This window comes from Triturus cristatus, chromosome 10 (genome assembly GCF_964204655.1).
Source record: "Triturus cristatus chromosome 10, aTriCri1.1, whole genome shotgun sequence".
Classification (NCBI taxonomy): domain Eukaryota; kingdom Metazoa; phylum Chordata; class Amphibia; order Caudata; family Salamandridae; genus Triturus; species Triturus cristatus.
Window position 1 is genome coordinate 1,155,786,762 of NC_140593.1, and position 6,000 is coordinate 1,155,792,761.

At 46.5% G+C, this 6,000-nt stretch overlaps 1 protein-coding gene across 1 annotated transcript in view; it reads right to left on the reverse strand.

Moving 5' to 3' along the window:
- Positions 1-4,344, reverse strand: part of LOC146796804 (leucine-rich repeat neuronal protein 1-like) — a 104,058-nt gene extending 99,714 nt beyond the window's left edge. The window contains exon 1 of the mRNA XM_085629518.1: positions 4,212-4,344. The gene's annotated coding sequence lies outside the window, so the exon portion shown is untranslated. The remainder of the gene's footprint in view (positions 1-4,211) is intronic.
- Between the last annotated feature and the right edge of the window lie 1,656 nt (positions 4,345-6,000).

Consider the following 6,000-nt stretch of genomic DNA (forward strand, 5'->3'; position numbering starts at 1 on the left):
GATGAAAAGGGCTGGTTAGAAGCTGCTAAAAGTATCTTATGCATGTAATTTCAGTAAAATCAAAAGGTCTTGGCTAACACCAGACCTAAAGAAGATTGCTGTGAGGTGAGTTGTTCCAACACCTAATCTGAAGTAAATTTAAAATACAGAAAATTATGATAACCGTGAAATCAATGTCTGCAGTGGAATCGCTTAACAAATTGGATTCCCGCAGCAAGTCTTGCATCCTTAGAGATGTTTAATGCATCATTTCATGACGTATGTATATAACAGTTTCAGAACATGCATTGCTCAGTGCTCCAAGCCAGCTCTCATGTATGCTCTTGAAATTACAAGGGCATGAACAGAAGAATACAAGGAAAATAATTTGTACACAATCCTCAGACAAGGTTTATTGGCATGTTGGATGGAGCTGTCCATAGCTTTTTGGTATGTGATGATGTTTCAACCCAACGATCAATGCCATGGTCATCATCAGGATTGCGGAATATGGCCAACGGGCAGGCATATGTTGTGCTGAGGCCACATAGTCCAAGAGGCTTGGTTAATTAATCAGGACTATGTAAAACCAATACTAATGAGACAGTTATCTCACTCACGCAGAGGCAGCTTGCCTGAAGTCGTGATGCTAATGTACAGGGCAGCACACATGGCCCACCCAGGGTGTCAGCATCCCCTGGTGCTGCCTGCAGAGAGTCCATTTTCGTTTTTACGGGTGTCACTGGATCATGGCACTGGCTGCACCCTGCAGCCTCCTCCCTGACTAAGGCCCAGACGTGCTAATGCACAGGGCTTGGGGCGGATATGGGGTCATGGGTAATCTAGGTGCTATGTTTGCATGTATGTTCACTGCCTGACGTTAATTACAAAAACACAAAGCGTTGTAAACAAGAGTTTTAGAGTGGGCCGGGCAGAAGGAGAGGAAGCGTGGATTGCAAAGGGTGATGGATTGAAGGATCAGGGCCGGGGAGTGTAAGAGCTGTCAGTGTGTGTGACCGTAGGGCGGAGTGGGAAATCTTCAGACGACCAGAAGAAGATCTTCTGCCCCTACTGATCCAGTCCGAAACCTTAAACTCAACTCGTCCAATGAACTTCAATCGTGATCTGCCACACACTTATTTTTAAAGAGACTACCACTTGGCTCACCCAATGCACCCCTATCAAATGTACCCGCCCTCAACTGATTTGGTAGTAGGACATAGACTGAGCTCACCCAATGCACTATGACCTCATTTTCCACCACTACTAACCCTACACTTAGCTCTTCCAATGCAAGTCAATGTGCTCTACCAGTCCTACGATTCTGTACGAGTACCTACATCGAACACATCCAATTAACTCCAGAGTGTTATGTTATGTTATAAAATTCTTGTAAAGCCCACAAGTGATTGATTACTTTCTACTATACCAGTAGTGAGACAGCTGCTCTGATCGTCCAATGCACCAAAACCAGATCTACCATCACTACAACTCCAGCACCAAGGCCTTAACTCATCTCGTTGTGGTGGGCAACTACGCCTCTTACTTTGGTACCATGCCCGAAGGTCACCTTGACCCATGCATCTCGACCTACTGTATCACACCCTATATTCTGGTGCTAAGGCCTAGACCTAGTTTGTCAAATCAACTTCGACCTGTTCCTCCAACTCTAAAATTCAGGCATTAACATCGACTGTCAGCTCAAGCAATGCACCTCAACCCAATGCACCACCGCTACCACTCCAGCAGTAAGACTCACACTCAGCTTGCCTACTACATCCTAATGTGATCTGACACTCCTGCGCGGCAGCTTGAAGCAAGGGTTGGACTCTGCTCTGTCGCGTCCAGTCCAGATGTGTGCGTGCTTCCTTTGCTCCCACAGCTGCCCATCACCCATCCATCAGCCCCACCCCCACTCCCTCCTTCTCTTTCAGTCCTTCTGTAGAAGCTGTGGCTTCAGACAGTGCTGTAGTCTGCATAAAATCATTGTGGTTTGAAAAATGCTGCCGAATCAATAAATCAATCCCTAGCTTCGCTACCATCATTAATAATCTCGACCCTCTTGCCGGCGATTCCATGCAGGCCGAGAGGAACCGGCGAGTTAAAAACACAGGAAGCAGGATGAGGAGTGGGGCTGCCTCCCATGAGTGCCAGGGCGGGCGAGTTGGTGGCTTGTACCCACCCTTCAGCTGCAACCCCAACACATACCATATGCCCTTCCGCTCCCTCTTAGGAAGTCCTCTTCCTCGTTTGAGTTCAGGAAATTGCTTAAAACATGGCTTTTTAGAAATTAGCTTTTCTGACACAGTTTTGGAGACCGTGAGCGCCTAGACACCTTCGGGTAGTAGTGCGCATAATAAATTGTTGTAACATAACATAACAGTTGGTGGTTGATGGTAGGACTTCTCGGCAGTGGAGCCGGTTCACATGGAACGTAAACGTCCACTTTTTACATAACTCAAGACCAGTATTCAGATTGTGCCTCCAATTGGAAGATACAGGAACTATCTTGGAAAGAGAGTGTGATTTGCCCAGGATCACACAGTGCTGGCTAGCATCCATGAGATCTGAAAGATGGTTTTCTACTTCTGAAATTGTCAAAGTAATTAGTCATGGGTGAAATTTTAATTACACTGGAGTAATCGAAGTCATTTTGGTAATTTTGTCTTTTGACACAGAATTATTGAAAATTATGTGATTACGCCGGTTCGCATAATGATGAGTAACATGGCACAACAATTCTACTGAAGGAGCACAGGAACAATGCATTCAGTGAGTGCCCGGCGAGCGGCTGCTGCGGTTTGATTTCTATTGCATCTAGAGTGATTTTCTTAGCACAAAATAAATCCCCGGGGCCATTTTGAACACAAGGGTGCATTTTCTGCTAAGAAAATTGTATTAAATGCTGGGTTATGCTCCTCGCCTAATCCCTCGTAATCTCACATTATTTTTCTCTAATTTTGCATAATTACGCTACAGCAAATTATGTGTGTTACGCCCACTACTAATATATAATCAGAGCTGTTCTCTACTAGATACCACTGGTGGCTCGGAAATTGTGTGGCACCTCTAAGACTATGGCATTGTGCCACAGCTGAGCGCTCACCCGGCTTCGCCTTCAGAACTACCAGCTGGACGCGTTAGTGCTGCCCCATCAAACTGTACGGGGAGAGCTTCTATAAATGAAACAGGTCTTTAGACTGCCTGGGAATGAGTACATGAATAAATGAACAGAACTATATAGCTCAGCTCTGCTAACTAAATAACCTCGAGGCACTTTGTGGCCTAATTTATTTAGATCACAGAGAAATCACTTCCCTTCGCTTGAATAAGTGAATGAGGAAAAACAAGACTCCAGGCAACACTCTACAAAACTCCTAAATAAATAAATGAGGACAGTGGGTAGCATGTTTGGATGGAGGGAGGGCCTAGAAGCAGCAGGCGGAAGCGCTATTCTGAAGCTGGTGTTGGTACAGCAGGCCTTGCCGGTCCCCTTGGAAAAGACCGTTTAGCGAGGACGGCCTGTCCCCGGAGCTTCGATTTGCTCACCAAGCCTTAACGTGAATATCGACCGCGGGGGACAGCAATCAAGCCATGGGTGAACGACGGCAGGCCTCGGTGGGCGCGTCCTGCGGGCCTACTGGCATATAGTGTTTCCTGGTTTCTGGAGGACCGACTCTGCCCCAGCCCTACTGGCCTTTCAGAAACTTGCAACCAGGCACAAAATGTAATCCTTCACCTATAGGCCAAGGTGCATACCATTGCAATACATTCCGTAAAATACAGTAAAGTACAACCGCTGCTCTCGAAGATTCCTTAAGATGACCACAATTAAACCACAGTATAAACAGCGCCTGGAAACCCTCAAAGTACGGTATAAAATGACTTTTAAAAACATAGAGCGTACCATGTTCCAATTCATAATGCATTCTGCGACTTCCAGTATTTTTTCACTTGATTCGAACCAGCAAGGCGCCGGGTCACAATGACATGTGAAAGCACTGCACATGCCTGCAGCACTGAAGTGTCTTATTTTTAAAAGGCGCGTGAAAGAAAAGCACATTTCTAGAAGGGCTACGGTGTCAGATTTAGACTGTTCGGAAAAAGGGAAGCCCAGGACGGGAACACGGCGCGCTCTCTGGTAGGGAGTCACCTAGTGACGCCAGCTATCTGGGCAGAAGGACTGTAAACATCTCACATCAAACGGGGGTGAAGCTAAGAACCCGCCTTACCTCAGAGTGCGATGAAGCGTCTGCAGAAGGGATGAAGGATGCTAGATCCGCGCGCGCTGTCCTCGCGCCACCGCTCCGGGTCAGCTTCTGATCTCTACTGCCCTGACGGCTGCCGCTGCCTGTTATGAGGCTGTGCAGAGAAGGGAGGGGTTGTTGTCATCAGACCCCTCTGCGGGTGACTGGCGTTCTCTCCTCCAATCAGAGAGCGTGGAGTACCGAGAGCCCTCCAATGGCAGAGGTGGCGTGGGTCTTACCGGCAGGGATGATGTCATGGCGCTCTGGTCCGCAGGGATGGAGATTGCACGCTTGATAGGAATAGCCGCTGATGGTGCTCTGAGCTCAGCCCGAAGGATGAGCTCAGCCCTGGCCCCTGGCACAACCAGGAGTGAGAGTGTGTGTTCGTGAGGGGCAGATCTATCTATCTATCTATCTATCTATCTATCTATCTATCTATCTATCTATCTATCTATCTATCTATCTATCTATCTATCTATCTATCTATCTATCTATCTATCTATCTATCTATCTATCTATCTATCTATCTATCTATCTATCTATCTATCTATCTATCTATCTATCTATCTATCTATCTATCTATCTATCTATCTATCTATCTATCTATCTATCTATCTATCTATCTATCTATCTATCTATCTATCTATCTATCTATCTATCTATCTATCCTCAGAGCACTCTAGTGGCGTCACCTATGACTTCACCTCAGCAATTGCACATCAATGTCCTGTAAACAGAATAGGACGCCAATGGGATGACCTCTGAACACGTTCTACCTGCAACACAATGTACTACATGAAACCTACATAAAGGGGCATTTACAGGATACTTGATAATGTCAATGGTGATGTCATCAACAGTGCTTGAAATGGAAAAATAAAAGTGCAGGTACTCTGTACAAGAGTACCTGCTTGTTTCTGAGAATTGCTGGTACTCTCCAATTAAAAGTATTGCATTTCTCCTTAGAAGTGCAGGTACTCCCCTTCTCAAACTAAAGAAAGTGACAGCACTTTGTACCGGACAGTACCGGCCCATTTAAAGCACTGGTCATCAATCAATGGTGTCAGCAGTGTTCCAATTTGTGAGGTCACATGAGGTAATAAACAGTGCACAGGGAAGTTGTGTTTGTATAGCCAACAGCTGCAGGATACTCATTATATGTGCCCTTGGGTCAGATCCTGTCCACTTGCCTTCTGCAAGCAAGGCCCAATGTTGACACACCAAATACAACAAGATGATGGACTGAGTGCTGAAAATGTCAAACACTCACCCCCAGTCAAGAGATCTGATTTAAATCCATTGTTCTTTTGCTCACCATGCTACCCCAGTTTGGACTCAGCCACATGCAAATCAGTCTTGACCCTGCTACCCATGGGAACTGTCCAGCCCAAACTGCCAAACCAGGTTCTCCATGGACCGGAAGCAAGCATCCTGGGACTGGTTTCGGGGTATCACCCCTCATCAGCCAGGCCAGCTTAAATCCAGTGGCACAATGAGCAAGAGACCCACGTCTGGCATACCCATGGCCAACATAGCAAACACTAGATGACGGACGGAGTGGTGGAAATTTCAAACATTCAACCCCAGTCAAAAGATCTGGGTTAACTCCATCGTTCTTTTGCTCACCATGCCACCCAGTGTGGACCCAGACATATGCAAACCAGTCTTCACCCTGCTCCTCATGGGAATAATCCGGCCTGAACTGCAAGACCAGGTCCAAGCTGTGTGGCTTTTTCTTTCTCACCCTAAGGGTTTGCCTAGATGTTGGACCTGG